Source organism: Andrographis paniculata, unplaced genomic scaffold, assembly GCF_009805555.1.
Source record: "Andrographis paniculata isolate CXL003 unplaced genomic scaffold, ASM980555v1 Contig78END, whole genome shotgun sequence".
Taxonomy (NCBI): domain Eukaryota; kingdom Viridiplantae; phylum Streptophyta; class Magnoliopsida; order Lamiales; family Acanthaceae; genus Andrographis; species Andrographis paniculata.
The window spans coordinates 2,648,003-2,667,149 of record NW_026137615.1 but is presented as its reverse complement, the minus strand read 5'-3'; the positions used below and the strand labels follow the sequence as shown (position 1 = coordinate 2,667,149).

The following is a 19,147-nucleotide window of genomic DNA, read 5'->3' as shown; positions in this document are numbered from 1 at the left end:
GTTTTCATTTATTTTTAATATTAAATACAATTATACAAAAGGTAAATGTGACTCTCAGAGGCAAACGGAGGAAGTATAGTATATATTATTTTAAGTTGAATATTTGATTTTTCTTTACTTTTTGTAATTATTTTTTTTTTCTATGGTGAGTTTTCGAAGTTTTTTGACTTTTGGATAAAATATTTTGTATTTTTTATTATTATTATTTTTTGACTAATTATAATTGAAAAATAACGGCGGAAGAACATATAGATGTCTTTTTTCTTTTTCTTTTTCTTTTTTTTTAATGTGTTTTTTTATAAGCATTGGTATAAATAAGTGTGAATATGAGTATTTATAAATATGTATTAGAGTTTATATCTATTAAAAAAAATGATTATTTTGCATTTGGATAATAAAAAATGGCAAAATGTGTACTTACATATTTTATGTTGAATTGTTTGATTTTTGTAATACTTCAACATACAAAGTATATTTGTATGTAAAAAGTATAAAAAATGTATATTGCATGTACATATTGTATATAAAGTGTTTCTCTTATTTATATTTGAAAATTTGTTCGAGTAAAATTAAAATTTTTATAACTTTGGTCGTGTAAAATAAAGATAAAATAAAAATTAAAAAAATGGATATTTTTACTAGTTATGGTAAAGTTAATACACTTATAGTAGACACAGAAATTAGTATGTTTATGAATACAATTGATAATTCGCACTAAAAAAAATTCTAATAACTTGAGCTTATTTAGAGTGCTAAGATTTTTTTAAAAAATGTCATAAGTATTAAAATAGAATTAATCAAATCAAAATCAAACGTCTCTAAAATAATTTCTTTTATTTACCAATGCAATTTTTTTTAGCTTATAAATAAATATATACAAACAAAAAACATAAAAAACCACAAACCAAACATCGTAGGAATACAAACAAAAAGAAAAAGAAAGTAAACATTATGCAGCAGCCCAAATTATGAAATAATAATATGATTCTTATACATAAACTATTAAACTGAATATAAGTGATTATTTTTCTATCCATTTTCTGCATCACTAGAAACACCAAAAAGTGGGGATTTTTATTACCCAAAAGTGACACGACAACAAGTCATCATTAAAAAAATCGTTTTCAGTATACCTACAAGACTATTATATATATAATTCAACATTTTCATATAATCGCCTCTACAATTATATTTCAAATAATTCAAAAACAAGACAAATCAAACCAATTATGATTACCGTATTGGAACACAAACATAAGACTATGAAAAATGATGTAAAAGTGTGTGGGTATAGATAGGTACCTGTCTGTTTCTTCGTAGTAGCCGAAAATGATGTCGGCGAAGGACAAGATTTTTTGTAAGAAAACTACAACCCCATCACGAAGCTACTCGTTGGTTCAAAAATATAAATCCGGAAGTTTGCCGGAGGAGAGGAGGAGGTTCGATGTCAGCTACATCGATTTGTTCCGTGGATTTCGAAATGTCATCCAAAGAGAAAGGGATCCTGCAGATGAAAAACAACACAATGTGTTTCGGAGCATAGAAAGTTAATATATGGAAAGAGAGACTAGGGGGAAATGCAGTTTTTTTATTTTTTATTTTTTATTATGACATGAGAATCCGCAATCGCTACCCAAAAGTGCGCACTGGGTAAACCCCCAGCCAAATCTGATACCCTCCAAACTAGGCTCGACAGGCAAGTTACACTAGACAAACCATGCTTGACAGGTGACCTGAAGCGTCGGGGGTTTAAACCCATACAATTTTAGTACTACAATGAGTTGGTTTGTATGCGCAAAATTAGTCGTATGATGTACTACCTCCATCCGGGATAATTATACTACTTTGTTGGGCACGAAAAAATAAAATAAAATAAAATATTTTAATATAAAAATGAAGTGGATTATTAAGAAATTGATAAAAATAAAATGGTGAAAAAATTATTATTATTTGTAAGTAAGAGTAATAAAATTATGAATATATCTTTTTTTTTACTAAAGTTTACGCATAAATTTTGTGGACAAACGAAGAGATTAAAACTAACGTAATTTTGATGGACGGAGGAAGTATTTATTTATTTATTTATTTTTTTGGCGCAAAATTGGTCAATTTTGAACGAATTGGTACAAAATTCATTATTTTGTTACAATTTTAACAAGATGTTATGAAAGCATATGTGGCATAAAAAAAAGTCCATACAACTAAAAAAAAGACCATGTTACTTCATATTAAATTTCTAAAAAGCATGGCCATTATGCTACATATGCTCCAATAACGGCCATAATAGCAAAGTCCGTTGAAATTGTGACAAAATGATGAATTTTGCACAGCTTGTTGACACCAATTTTGCGCACACAAACAAAAATGATATATCATAAAACTAATATTCCACAAACATTAAATTGAGCTTTCTTAAGATGTAGAGATCGCGATCTATTGAACCTTTTTTTCTTTTTTCTTTTTTTCTGTAAGATATCAAATGGTGCTAAAGGTAATCATGTTGTCATTAAGATGTTACTCACCTCGAATCATCGTCCAACAGAAAGGAACTGCCGACTGAATTGTTGGAGTCCTCGGTCATCATATTTCGCATACTTGAAATGACCTATTATGAGTAATGTAAGTTAACGGTGACATTTAGAATTACAAAAGCCCGTGTCCAGAATTACGAACAAGATGAGACTAGCTACTAGATTTAGATTACCTGAGGAGATACACTATGAGTGCCGTATTTGTCGTCCCAGTACATGGTGCTAATTCGGTATAGTTGCTGTATGCTCAGGACCTGTAAAAAAGGAAGTTTGTTCATCTAACAATTTTTTATTCGATTTCCGATGAATATTACTAAAAATATATATATATATATACATACAATTACACTATATCTATGATACATACATTCTATCTATTCACAAAAATCTATAATTTAACATAAAATAATATTTCCTCCGTCCGCTTTTAAAAGTTACATTTATTTTTGTGTCATTGTATTTAACATTAAAAATATTTTTATATTTATATAAATTTTTTTGTATAAATATCCTTTTTAGTAATATAATAAGACACTAATAGAAGTAGTTTTGTCATTTTCTCTTAATATATACTGCGTTTTGATATAATAATTAATATTCAAATATCAACACACAAAATATAAATGTGACACTTAGAGCCGGATGGAGGTAATATCTTTATATAACCGACCCATACCTAACATAGAAAAACACACCCAAAGGAGACATGCTTCAAAAAAGAAGAAAAACGTCTCATTTTAAAATATGGCGAGGAATTGAAAAAGGTTTGCTCACCGAACAGAGGTTATTTGTAATCTCATTCAAAGACTTCTTGGGCTTTTGATGTACCACCTGAAATACGAACCAAGGAGGATTATTTGTGTCACCGATCCATGCAAGAAATCAGATGGGAAAAACGAGGGGTGGGCACATTCAGTTATATGCAATACGTAGGTATTTGATATCTGAATTGAACAAATACCCGAAATCGTGAACCGAACAGAAAATTTCGGTTAACAGAATTTTCGATTAACCAAAAATATTTGGAGTATTTACAAATAACTCAGAACCATACCAAAATTAAGAAAAAATATATCAAAAAGTAATTATAATTCTAATTAAATAAAAAATATTTGCAAATATTTCAAATATGCGGATCGAAACCGAACAAAATATAATTCTTAATATAAATTTTAAAATATAATAATATAAATATATTCGGTTCGGTCAACTGAACCGGAAAAAATATAAAAAACCGAAACCGAACCAAACAAATATCAAATATGCAATATTTGTATTCGAATCGAATTTTCGGTTCAATTCAGTTCAACGGTTCGACAGTTCGGTTGGATTTTTTTGCCAACCCTTAAAAAAACCAACTAGATGAGCAACGAAAGAGGACATGATTCCCACCAGAAATTCGACTGCCTGTCTTATATGCTTCAGTTCATCCCAAGCTGAGCCTACATACTGCATAGAGATATACAAAGATAAATTTGGGGTAGCTACTAATTCATTTCTATCAAAAGAAAGCTTTCTTACGTCGTCAGTTGCATAGCTACACCATTGCTCTAATTCAGCCAACCCTGATTTCACAAACTCCCCATTGCTGAATGAGCAACATTCTCGGCGTAAAAGAAGACTGGAGAATTTCGAAAAAATAAAATAAAATGTGCAATGTATAAATCAGATGAAATTTCCTGTGAAATGGAAAAAGAGGTAACCAAGGTGTCTGTAGGTACGTGCCTGTTGAATAATTGCACATTGATAAATGAAAATGCTTGAGCGAAAATCTTCCGGACTAGGAAAGGCGGTACCTGTGATGAAAAAATCGCCAAAAGAACATAACATGTTTCAACAAAAGAAAGGAAATGAGCACTAATTACTGACTCGGAGAATAGTTCAGATCATACATGGTTTGCTTGCATTATCTTCAAGTAAATGTCGAGTATTTTCACAATACTCTGCCAGTGAGCAATCAGAGCTTGTTGAGCGACGGCATTAGCTTGCGATCGACCTTTTACTAAACTAGTACGGGATGTTCTTGGGGCCTGATAAATAATAGATCATATAGTTATATAGAGAAAGGATATTTGCTTGCAAAAAACAAAATCATATGCTAAATCAAACATCAAGACGATTGAATTCAAAATATAATAGATAATAGTTGTGCCGTTAGCGAACTGCATAACTATGGCGCAAAAGAATGGATAGTATTTTAAACGTATATTAATTTATGCAATAACATACTGGTGCTACAATCAACATATAAACCATGTGTATACAACATATTCTATAATGTAAAACAATGTACGGCTGATAATCTATTAAGAGTTTTATTATTGAATAACATAACAAAATTATTGACCAACATTTATAGTACCTATTATTTAAACAATATATAAAATATCTACGCTCAACATATGCTTCAAAAAGCAAGAGACAATACAGCAACTTGTATAGGTAGGGTCAGCACACATAAATATAAACTTATTAAATTTATGCAAAAACAATACGAATTTTAAACAAATATTGTTGCAAATGAGAAGCCAGTTCATGTAGACAATAACAATCAAAATTCTTGAATTTTATTGTCTTGGCTATATTTGATAGTAACAGGGATAAGGGAGATGAAAAATACCTGGATACATAAACCAAGCTTCGGGGAAATCTCCTTCTTTAGATTGTCCCGGATCACTCCATATATCTTCTCCATGAAAGCAGTGAGCTGCTGCTTGAACAACAAAGCAGGATATTTGGCTTCAACTTGTCGAAGATCATCAAGCCTACCACCCATCCGCCCACTTAGAAACGAAATTCCAGGACTCTGAGGAGATGACCTCAGCCCCTTCAGAAGGTAATGCCAAAAAAAACAGAAGAATAAGAAACAATTCATCTCCGGGAGAAGACAGATAGAATAAGGAATCGTTGCATACTTGTGACTTCCTCCCTAAAAGAGAAGCTGGCGATGACCTCCTCCGTTGCGGCGTCAGGCTTGCGGCCCCACTTGCTTTTAGTGTGTGTTGAAGTAGCATCAACAATGTGGATGTATTGCACAACCAGTAGGCTAGTACAGTGTTATTATCAGGAGCCTTCAAACAGAATGTAATGAAATCAATAATTCGATGGTTGTATATCCATTTGGTTGAGGGATATCGACAGCAAAAAATATACCTCGATGGCTGATGCTACAGCTTCAATTATTCTATCAAACACACTAGTCCTCTCAACTTCAAATGACCTCCAATGAAGAAGACTTTTGTAAATAACACAAGCAGCAACAGGTTTGCCGCCAGAAAATCCCAAATCTTGCGCAATACATTTTATTAGGAGATCCTGGTTTTCCTGCCGAAGATCAACAGATTCAAGTTGATATGTATATCTTGTAAGGCATAAGAAGCACTGCATTCTTTCTTTCAAGTAAATTTACTAAAAATACCCCTATCGATACACTTGCTATAACCCCACGAATATAAAAAGTAGGGTGCAAGAAGTGAAAATTTAGCAGAATACAAATCGAGCAACCACTTACTTGTTGCTTTTCATTTAGAGATTTCTGTGGTTTTTCTTCTGATTCTGGCTCATTTGGAGTCTCCAGCGAAAACGCAACAGCCTACATCAAGTAATCAAGAATAATTCAGTATCATGAATCAAATAAATGATTAATTTCAATGTTCCAAATCATTTCCACAGTATAATCATACATTTACAGATTTCACATCTCTATTTAACATATCTTCATTCTGTGGAGTTTTCTGCAATGTCACCAGGAAGGTCAAGAATAGCTCAATCAGAAACAAGTGATAAGAAGACCATATGTCGGGGCTGATGCCTAGAAACATAAAATAATATATCATCATTACCATGAAAGAAGCTATCCTGGATCGGGATGGTATAGCTTTTCCTGTAGGTGACACAGGAAGAGCTTGATGACGAAGTATTTGATTCTCGGACTCGAGGTTTGATAGCTTCTCTTCAAACCTGATATAAGGAGAAGCAACAATCATGATTAAATTAATAAAGTGCATGGAGTAATTATATATATATTTTTAGGAAGTTATGACTTTTTCATAATGCACTGCTAGCTCTTCCCCTTTTTTTTATCATTCTTAGTTAGAGTGTGTTTGGATGTGGGGTATGCGCCAACTTCCACTATTTACAATTTTTTCCCCTAAAAAACATCACATAAGTATCTATTTTTTATATTATATCAAAATTTAATCTCACTCAAAATATTACAAGAAACAACTACTTATATCACATCAAACACTTATCCAATTAAAATTTAACTATTCCAATCCCAAACCCAAACCCAACTCCAAACCAACCAACCACACTGACTAATTAGATAGTGGAGGAATTGCTATTCTTTACTAGATTTATCGCTTGTCTATTGCCTTAAAAAAAAAGAAAAATAACAGAGAAAGTTCATCCGTTACATGTTTAAAATATTGCAATTTCAACCATTCACTTCACAAAAACAGCACAAACCAAGTCCCTATTATCCACTGATTGTTAAATGACCTTGATACTCTATGTTACATGATTATCCCACCTAAAAGTTAAGTTCAAATGGATTCACTTCTTAATTAATGCCTTCAACACTGATCAAATTCATTAATCAACAATGAGACTGCATGAAGAAACCGACTGACCCCTTTTCCCACATACAACTCTATCACACACTATATAAATATACCTTCGTGCAGAATCTTGTAGCTGCTCTACTTTTTCCATGGCTTCCTCCAGTTTTTTGGTCAGAACCATATTTTTGGCCACAGCATCCGCACAAGCTTTTTCAGCTGCTTCTGCAGCCTCTTTTTCAGACTGAAGCAAAGACTGCATAATCGTGAAACAGGTGTTAAAGAGTAATCTCATGAGCTCACTCGAAATAGCAGATCAAATAACTTATTACAGTAAAACTGAACTCCCATTGTGCTATTTTAAGTCTAATAAAAACATACTCGAGAGAATAAGTTCAATCTGAGAGTATTATAGTACTAAAAGCTTGTTTAATTTCTTGTACTACTTAAAATTTATGTAATAAATCTCTAGTTTACTTTGTTGTACTAAATATTTTTATTATGATACAATAGATTAACCAAGCTCCAAGGGCTAAAAGTAATTTCTTTCATGTCATTCATGATCTAGTATATCTTAGTCGTGTGTGTGTGTATATGTTGCTCTACTGATAATTAAAAAAATGTTATTCCAAAATATCCTCCTCTCTTGCTTCGTCTCTTACATATTGTAAAAGGAATATGTAATAGGATTGTCTTAGACCCATATCCTGTCCACACAAACAAAACTCTAGGCTTCAAGCTTCACAACCTGTTAATCTTCCACTTGAAAACTAATTGAATTTTTCACATGCATCTTTCAAAGGCAAAGGAAAAGCTAGACCTTTCCTTCTTATCGCCCAAGGCCAATTGAGGCTATTCAATGCTCCAACTTCTCTAAGGTTATGACCTTAGCCAACATGCTACTCACTCTTAGTTGTACATCGTAGACTCATAGATCTCCCATCAACCAGAGCTTCTAGAATAAATGGTTTTGACTGAATTGGTCTCTAAACAACTACCTCGGCATTATGAATTGTACGTCGTACGCGCAAAATGGCCAATCCCCATAAGTCCTACACCAACTCCAATTTTTGCTTCCTTCCCAACCTCCAATTGAGGAACTTACATTTTTCTATTTCCCAAAACATAGTTTTCACAATGGCCCAGGTTTACTAATTTCAAATCCAACAATTTGACTTTCTAAAGCACCAACCTTGTACATGTTTCACTCATGTGGCTACATTGATTAACCACAAGTCTACATTATAGTTTGCATATACAAAAACAATACTGTTATAAGGTTCCGTTTACTTATGTTTTCCAAAAATGAAAATAAATTCCATGTTCATCAAAATTTTTCTCTAAAAAACGCCATATGCAACACTTATCTATTTCACATCAAATATCTACTTTCTATACAACTTTTTTACTATTTCCAAACCAATTCAGTTTCAAAACACTTTCAAAACAAATCTAGACGCACCCTAAGTATTTGTAGTCATGTGTAGGATATCTTCCTTCTTACCTTGAGCCAATACCATGACTACTTTAGAAATCTTCCATGTTTTGCACCTGAAAGTTGCAGCACAACCTTTGTTTTCAGATAGCCCTATAAAGATCCTATTACTCTTCAAGCTTGGGATATGTTTAACGTATGTTTTGACATAGGCGTCTTCTTTGTCCAAATTCTTAGCAGCTGATCATCCATGAGATCGATAATGCCAAGATCCCCAGAGGAGTAATATTCCATAATCTACGAGTTACTACATGAGTGAAATAAGGCTTAGAATCAACCATCCACAACTCCAAGGGACTGCTTAAGTTGCATGGAATGAATTGTTGCCCCTTTCTATTTACACAAGAAGTTTTGGAGCTTTTGACACTATACATCAACAATAATTTTTATTTCCAGGGGCATCCCAACAATATCCATTCTCACAAAAATATCGCATGATCAAATACTAATTTTTTACTATTCTCAATTGTTTTTCAAAACTTCAAAACTCCAAAAACCTGTGCCTAAACAGAGGTGTTTTGAATAGATTATGATAAGGGCTTAAATTTTACCATTCCAGCATACACTATAACTTGAATCTTGTTTTAGGTTTGCTTCAATTTCTTTATTTGAATATGCCCCAATTTATCTATACTTAAGACATACACCAACACCTTTTATCACCTCTGAATTAACTCACTCAAAACAAAATATCTACCTGTGTCAAACTTTAATTTCTTTTTTACCGATAAAGCACTAACTATTGTAAAAATGTCTTCCCAAAACAACAAAATTAGAGCTTTCACCTTATCATTGAATGTAGTATTAACAAGATTCAACTATAGTGTGATAAGGGTCACGGCATTGAGGTGTTCAGCTAAAACGTTAGTCTCCAACATCTATAGGTTGAAGAGTCTCTGCACAAGATGAACCTTATTTAACACAAAATGGGTCTCGTACTTTTCTTCTAAGATTTCCTGCATTTTCTTTGTCAGTTTCGCTTTTGACTGACTGTAGCCATGGCTTTCCTGTCCAAAATATTCCATTCCCCTTATCTTATATCTTTAGATTTATTGCCCGGAGATTCTTACAAAGCTTTTCCATACAAGTAATCCTCAATCTACAATCTCCAAAACTCATAGTCAAATCTATTGAATTTTCCAACCAAAGATTTCTTTACTCATCATGACAGCTCCCATTCAACACCGCTCTACTACCAATTGTAGGGATTTAAAATAAAAACACACACACACAAATAATAAGCTGGCCAACACAAACAAAATCCTATGCTTCAGCTTAACATCCCATCAGTTTCAAATTCAAATAAAGTATTTGGTATTCCAGATTCATTCAATTTTCTTGCTGAGAGAAGTTCTTACCTTCAGGCTTGCTACTTCGGATGTTAAAGCATTAACCTTTGCTGTATCTTGAACCACGAAAGGGGTCTCCTTAACTATGGGAGTAGCTTTTTCTATTGCTTTCTGTGCTGCTTCTCTTTCTCTCACCACCATAGCCTGTGCCTCTTCAACTTGTCTTTGCATTGATTGAAGCATCTCCTGTGACTTAGTAGTTTCTTGTATTTTTGCTTCCTCTAGTTCATTCTGCATTCACAAGAAGATGAAAAAACATGATAACAAAAGAGTATGGTGCCAGTGATGGATCAACCAATTTCTTCAGACAAATACCCTTAGTCGCTTCTCTAACTGCAGCCGCCATGTAAGTTCCTCCACTTTCTTTTCCAGCTTGTCTTTGGCTTCTTTCAGGGCTCCTGTGTCCCTTGCAGCCTGTAAAAAGCAAAAGAAGCATTAATGTGAAGTGCAAGAGCTGTCCTAATTGGGGATGAGAAATATCAGGTAGATCAGAACCATTTTGAGCTTTCGAAGCTCTTTCCGGGCAACTCGTTGTCTCCAACCACATTGAGTAACAATTGTTGCCTTTCTTAGACTTTTATAGTAAGTGTATTCTGTGTGGCAACGATATAAAGCCTGCAGATGAGCAACAACAGCATGATATAATAACCAGCATCTATCAACTTCTAGCTATCTTCTGATAAAAATTTGCAAGCATGAACACAAACTGTACCTGAATTTCAATGGCAGCCTTTGTTTGTTTCTTGAACCTGAATTCAGAGCGATCTACCATTCCTCTCATTCCAGTCTGCACTAAGATAGCAGAATTCTTCAATGTCGAGTAAGATTTCCAGGAAGTGTAGCATCTGAAGTTCTTCTGGATCTTTACAGCAGCATCACTTTGGCGTAACTGCTCATAAAGTTTGCATGCTGAAATAACTGCCAAATAAGAAGAAGAGTCAACTTTGAGCGCACAGTTCTAATAACATGGTAGAAATTTCATGGAAAGGTTGGGCACGTAATTACAAACAGAAGCTTCTCAAATTCCAGTCAACAAAACTGCTATGTGTATCATGTTATATATGCATGCAAATATAATAAAAGATAGAACCAATGCATTGCACTTAATCTTTCTCGCTCAGAGTTGAATTTCCTTACAACTGAAATTCATGTCTAAAAAACCACAACTAATATTGTACCTCGCCAACACGATTGCAATTGGATAGCAGCTCGGCGCAGTAAAACAAATTCTTTCTGAGAAATATAAGTGCGAATTTGCCTTTGAATGGTTCTGGCTGCATTTCCTAGAACCTCTGCTCTCCTAGCATCTAGTTCAGCCATCTGACCAGCTCGTAAGAAGACCTTCGTTTTACCTAACTGAAAATAGAGCAGACATCAAGATAATATCGTGCATCTCCAGCATTAGAGTAATCAACCAAACAGGCATGAAGGAGTATCGACCACTGCAAATTTAAATCTGAGACTGCAACATGTACAACAACATTTGTTAACCCAGCATTAATTTGCCTCAGAACAGCCAACAGAGCAAGTATCAATATAGCCCTCCTATTATTGAAAAAACCAACCAATTAATGTAACTTACCTGATAGCCCAATACTTGCATTTTGTCCAAAATCAGCTTACATGCAGCCTTGTCATCAGAGCTGCAGGACAAAGTATTTTGAATTAATTGACAAACAGAATCAAGAACAGTGAAAAAGAGAGAAAGAGAAGGTGCACTGGCATAGAAAAATCATAAAGAAAGTAATTATATTGCTCATGTGACCTACATCCCATATAAAACTTCAGGAGCAAGAACACCAAAGCGAAGAAGAAATTCATCAAATGTTCGTCTGGTAGGGTATCCAGCACAGCTGATTCTTATAGCTTCAAGAACACCCTAAATGACAAACAAATATTTTACAGCATATTTTCTACAAGGACGAAAATTTAAAGCGAATCTCAACTAGAAAAATAATAACAACATTTTAATAAGAATTATCTTTTGGGAAATACTTACACCACATCGCAGCTGCTGAATTACATTAAGATTCTCAAAAATGCAAGGTTTTAGATCATTGTTTGGTTTCACGCATCTGATGTAGTGTGGTTCTGTTGAACTTAAGGTCTCCATTAAAGATTGTAGTTGTAGCTGTAAGCATAGAAGTAAGCACTCGTTAGCCATGCATCAGTATAAATGCTCCGAACACAGATTAAAAATTATTTAAAATAAGATGAATTTGTTAGAAACATTAATACCCGAATAGCAAATTAGGCTCTGTACTTAGAGACAGTGAGCTGAGTACCCACCAAATTAAACAAAGGAATACAGAGAGACAAAGCAGGCAGCAATATACACGGAACAGAGTAGTCACCCAATTGCAAGTATACCCACAGGCTAGTAATTTTAGCTCGTTAGTTGTCAACTCAGAAGTGCAAGATGATAAAGAGTAAAGAGAAATTAAACTCCACATAGAACTTTTAATAACGGCAACCCTAATAAAGTTCAGTACAGTACAAGTGTATTCAGCATTGACCACATGGACAAGAACTGTAAGAGTAAAGGTAGAACCTTAAAGCGTGACCCTATTGAAGAAAATTTGGAGGACTTGGATGATTCAACTGGGAGAGCAGGAAACAAACCGGACACAAATGAGCACTTTGAAGCTGTTAATAGGTCCCGATGTTCTGCCACCACATAATCCTTGTTCTTATCCAAGAATAGATCTGCCATATATGTCACCTGCAATAACAGGAGGTGACTATCACACCCTTTCTACAGGTTACAGGCATCTAGAGCTTTCTTAGCTTCTTCAAGTTTTTCCAACTAAAAGCATATATTAAGATGGAAAACAGATCATCACCTCCCCTGCATAGTGAGATACTGTAAAAGTGGTGCGGGAGAGCTTTGGCTTGATAAAGCGCTTGTGTTTTGCAAAGGTCTGGTACAACTTTTGAGAGAATGTTTCATGAGTAGATTTTGGAAACATGCTGTCACAAACACAAACAACAATGATGAATACTTGTTTGGAGAGAATAATTTGAAAAGAGCATGTAACAGATATATATTTTATCTGATAGATTCTTTTATCACATTGAATAGAGCAAGAACAGTATGAAATTGAAGCACAAGCACCTCCACCACAGAGATAGAATTAAAAAAAATACCGGAACAAAAGATGTAACTGTAAGTTGTAGAATAAAAGTAAGAAATTAGTAAAGCATACCAAGCCTCATCCAGTAGTGCTATAATACCTCCTGGTTTCTGGGGAAAATGAAATAGGGAAAAGGAAGAAAAAGCAATTAAGTATCTATAACAGTTTCCAAAGCACTGTGAGTAATATGAAATAGAAATTAATCTAAGGAATATTACAACACCAGCATCCATGCCAAACCTGGCCAAGTTTATATATCCGGATCAGTAAATAAAAAGGTGATAGAAGAAAGAGACACAGTCAAAAATATATGAGTGTCAAACCTTCTCAATAAGATCAAGAACATCTTGGTTATCAACAAACTCTATGTAGCTCCAATTTATCTGTTCTTTCTTGTAGTCTTCTTGTTCCATCTTGAAGACATGCTGAAACAATTAGAGTAACAGATTCAAGAAGTAAATCTAAATTGAATATTTACTTGATCATGAAAACTTCAAGCACAACAAAGACCTGATTGAAATGCTGCTGCAGTTTCTCATTGGTATAATTGATGCAGAACTGCTCAAAACTGTTACACATTAGAAGAAAGTCACAACACCTCTAATATCTTTACGTTTACTGCGTAGGAGACATGCAGGTATGGGCTTGCCTGTTGTGCTTGAAACTTTCAAAGCCATATATATCAAGAACTCCTATTATTGCTTTTGAGTTTGGATCTTGCCCAATGGATAGATTTATTTTTTCCACAATCCTGGAAACATTACAAAACAAAGTTCACTGTGAACTGAAAAAGCACTCATGACTGTTTATCTAAGTTAGATTCCTGAAGTGGCATTTTTCCTATACCAGTTAAACAGCATGGAATATATAGTCTTTGCCAAGGCATCCCTGCTACCCATGGCAGCCTCTGGATCAAGTGTCCTTTTGATAACTTCTTCCGGTGTCACCATCACACGCTTAATCAGTGCATCTTCTAAGCTATTGGGATCACACCTAATGAATTACAATTGCAATCTATTAACCATTAATCCATATATAGGCTTATTTTAAATGGGAGAGAAGAAATTGTCACTCCTACTTGAGTAATTCCGCTGTCGTATTAAGATGAAACCTTGACTTCTCATCCTTAATCACAGATGAATCAATCTCCTTGCCCTTTGAAAATTCAACATTACCAAGATGAAGAATGGCAGCAACCACCCTAAATATTGCCTCCTGAAGAAGTCCATTTATTATTATCATTTTGAGTATGGAAATGGAAGTTCTAACAGTCCGATGAACAAATTTGTACAGAGTTTTAGAGAGAGGTTCACCTGCTCTTCCTCGCTGATTCCAACTATATCCATAGCCCTTCTGGTAGCAAGATATTCCTTAGCATCGTCTACTCCATCAAGCTTATAGCACTTAGACTGGTTTAAATAATTAAATGATTCTGGAGTTCCTAGCTTGTACTTCTCTCTTTCCTACAAATTTCATATTTACAAATGATCTAACATGTGAAAGCAGCTCCAGAGATAAATCAATACAAATCTTCGAAAGTAATTAGGAGACAGACCGCAAGGGAAATTCCAAACCATACCTCAAGTGGTGCTGCACAGAGAAGATAGAAGCAGTGGTAGTTCCTTTCAGGATACGAAATCTGACAAATGCGGGATCTCTCAAGCAGATAAGTTCTGACAGCTGCACCAGATATCCTCCCACTTTTGTCAAATTGGATTTCTACAAATTTACCAAAACGACTGTATGCATGAAACACAAACAAATTCACTCTTAGATAATATTTGAAAGAAAATATATCTTTAAAATATTGATTGTCAATTAACAATAAATGGTACTTTCCAACCAAGTAGTGGGGTTACATACCTGGAGTTGTTATTTCTTACAGTTTTGGCATTGCCAAATGCTTCAAGTACTGGATTTGACTGAGCAAAAAGAAAACCAATTGAGATAGTATTGTGTCAAAACCAAAAAGAGGTTCAAGCATATGCTATTCAAGTAAACTTCATTCTTACTTCCAAAACTTGTTGTTCGACAGTTCGACCTTCTACTCCAGTCCGACCACCCAAGTATGCAAGATATCTCATCAGCATTTTAGTCGTTTCAGTTTTACCAGCACCACTTTCTCCACTAACCAAAATAGAGTTGCTCCGCCCCTCATTAATCATTTCTCTAATTTCAGATGCAACAAGTAAACAAGGATATGTCACTTCACCATATCAAAGCCAAGGATTTCAGACTATATAACATGATAAAAATAAAAATGTTCCATCAAAATTACCTGTAAGCAACATCGGCTATCGCAAAGACATGCGGACTTAACTCCCCAAGCGTGGCTCCTTTATATTGCTCCATCATATGTGTATCATATAGATGAGGTAATCTTTGAAAAGGGTTTACAGCAATCAGAATATTCCAGTATATGTCTGAGATAGATCAAAATGCAGATATTTTATTTTGTGTAAGAGAAAGAAGAAAATTGATTGACTAACGCTTTCTAACAGATTTAGCAGGACATGAGAGTTGTATATAATAATCACTACAGGGCATCTGAAGGCTCACATAAATTTCATTAAGCTCATATCTATTAGCCAGGTTCTTCAGCACTCCAGGTTCATGCAAATATGAAAGCTTAGTCATATCATCAACACCTCCAGGTGGGGCTTCAGTATCATTAGGAAACACTTTTTTGATACTCGCTACAACCTGCAACCGAGAGGAAATGTGAATGTACGACTAGCTAGGGGGAAATTCAGGAAAATTTCCAAGTAAGAAGTTCAATTAGTGAATAGGTAAACCATCATTGAACAATGACACACTCACAGACAAGCAGTAGACTGCAAATTCTGGCAGGAAATTGGGATGAATAAGAAACACTGTTTAATAAAATTAGTTACCGTAATAGATAAGAAAACCATACTAATTATATACAGGAAAGTGCAGGTTATGGAAACAAATGCTTGCAAATTGAAATTATACCAGAACATGGACCATGCACAGGAATGTACTGAAAATTTACAGCAGGATTCAGACAAAAGGAAGGACTATTTGCTAGTCTCCATTTGGTTGGACATACTTGAATTTGAGGGTGAATTTAAAATGAATTGATTTAAATTACTTCGGATTTGAAATACTTTATAATTAAATTCCATTTGCAGTGCAGTAAGTAATTGAATTGATACAATACAAAGAGTGTATTAAATATAAAAGGAATGTATTTGAAATCCACAACCAACTTTGAACATTTGAAAAATATCGCATTGCCATACAAAACTAATGAATTTGATAAAGTTTAACAAAGAGGATAGAATTGAGGAGAGCATGAGGTTAAGATTAAAGAGGAAAAGAAGTATCAGCCATTGCTTGTACATTGATGATGGGCACGGGTTTAAGCCTGTCGTTCGCGGGCTTAGACTTTCATTAGTTTGCTTTACTAGTTTATTTTGTCATGTCTTAGGTGGACTTCCGTCCTTTGACGGTTGAGACCCAATAGGTAGGTTGGTTAGCCAATGCCAACCAACAATTTGAAATCCATAATACTAGTTCGGAGATTAAGGTGTTTGCGGTGGTGGTGGCCATGGAAAAGGCTTTGTTGTACTAGTTAACCTGATTGAGCTCTCGAAAGTTGGGACTAACATAGAATGAATTTTCGCAGCTTTGGTGGCGAGATTTGATACGCGATTCAAAGTCAGTCCTTTTAAATGATTGCAGACATTGAAAAAGAAAGTTTGGTGGATGACTACATGACTCTACTTCATAAAAAGGTTAAAGTATCCGATTCGATGTTTGTTTGCGCCTTCCTCCACCCGAGGACTTAGAGACATCCATAGAGTTATCTAGAGACATTGAGTACAATCTTCAAATATTGGCAGACACCCATACCAGAATTTTAGTAGTCCAACACCACACCCAAGCTTTATTCCCCTATCAAGCAACATATTAGGGTTTCAACAACACGGGGCAGCCACAACGGATCTATCAACAATTCTTTCAAACCTTTTGATCACCCTTCCATAGCTTGATTAAAGACAACTGCCCATCAACAACGCAAACTCAATTCACCCGCCTCACTCCAAGAATTGGTTGAATTGCGAACCAAGAGACTGTGTTTTTGCTCAAGAACCATGCACCCCAAGACATAGATACCCCCTCAAACAATCACGGGTCGTGATAGCTGAAGAAGGGGAAAAGGTTTTAGATCTTCAACAGTTCAAATATTACATACCTACCGAGCATGAAGATTGGATTGAAAAACAAGTGAATATTGATAGAAGAGAGGACCTTAGCGTTTTTCTCTATAGAGTGCTTATTGAGTCCATAGACAAACCAAAACACAGGTAAACACACCGTGAATATTCAGAAACAATAATTTATCATATATTCTTCCAGCATTATGTGAGTAATAAATCATTGTGTAGTAACACCTGATTAGTGGTAAACACCGGGCAAAAAATAATATAAGCAGCTGTATAATAGATAGTATTCACCTTTTTCCCATTTTCAGTTTGAACATGAACATTTTGGCCATCAATCTGGCTTACTTGCCCATCAATCCATGCTGAGGATGGATCCTCAACCCAAACATGAGAACCCACCATGATGTTAACTGGTGATGCCTGGAGAATAGTTGAGACAAAATGGAAACACATTATTCAACGAGCAACAAATTACAACTTCCTTATGCAAATAAAATGAGGTTGCCGAAAGTAGACTTTACGACCACAAGAAGGTTTAAGTACATTTTAATAGTAAGTGATCCAAGATATCCCAACTGAAGATAAGAACGCATGTTCAAATATTACCAAATCTCTAATACATAACAAGCTATATCAATTGCAATACAAATGCAAGAACTAAAAAATAAGCATGGAGCCAGTAGATACTGCTAAAGGAACAGCGAAAACTAGAAGTAAAATTAAAATTTTTAAAAAAAAAAAAAAGAGAAAAAAAGAACCAAATGCAATCCAAGTTGTAGAACTTAACTACAGCCGCCTTTTGTCATCTCCATTCGCCTCCAACTAATTACTGAACTAACATTCCTGTGTCAGGACGTTAATAAATCAAACAAATTTCGACTCTCTGCCAATCAAATCAACCTATAAAACAATTCTGACGAATTCAAACAGTTCCGCGATTTTTTTCCTATTAATTCTTTTTGTCAATTGTCATAATTACACTTCCAGGTAACTATATACTGTAGCTAATCCAATCAAGCAAAAACTTAGTCGAGAGAAATGATCGACATGAAACAACAACATAAGAAGGCACGCAACTAAATTGAATCAAACTCACTGAAACCCCAGTCAACCCAAAATCAAAGCTAGATCAACAAACAAACAAAAAAAACAACGGATGAATCAGTTCGATCATCAACTTACCATTACTGAACACGACAGGACACGATCTCCGGTTCTTCAGGTATTCAACACAAAACGAAACCAAACATCGACTCGCCAACTCAGATCAACGCCAATTCCGGGGAAAGGCTCTCCGTAGCCAAAACAGCAGAAAAATCAATTAATATACGCAGAACTCCTCCAACTCAGCAACCACTTCCACTTCTCCAAGGAATCCAAATCAAAACATATCCAAGCATAGACCCTGTTCCAATATATTAGGAAAACACAGCGGAATTCTCTGGTGCTACTGCGGTCGATTCCTTAAATCTATGTGAATTCGAAGAAAGAAGACAAACAGCCATTTCTGCGCTGGCAACTACATAAATATATATACGTGGAGACCCAAACATGACCACTACAGTGAGTGCACTTTACACCTAGCCCGACAGTGGAGACCACTTTCTGCGCCAAATTATTCTCTATTCTTGTATTTGCATTCTAGTCCTTAAAGTTTCTACTAAAATGTGTTTTTAGTTCTTTTATAATATTTTATTATTTAAATTTTTAATATTTTTAAATTTTGTATTCCATCAAATATCAAGGGTGTGTTTGTTTGAGAAATTTTGTGGGATTTCTACTGTCTCACAAAATTTTTTCTAAAAGCCTATCAAATTAAATATTTATTTTTTAATTTTTCATATTATACTTAAAAAAAACTAATTTTACATTTAAAACATCAT

At 34.5% G+C, this 19,147-nt stretch overlaps 1 pseudogene; it reads right to left on the bottom strand.

Moving 5' to 3' along the window:
- Positions 1-953: 953 nt before the first annotated feature.
- On the bottom strand, positions 954-18,781 carry LOC127239723 (myosin-17-like; annotated as a pseudogene).
- Positions 18,782-19,147: the final 366 nt, after the last annotated feature.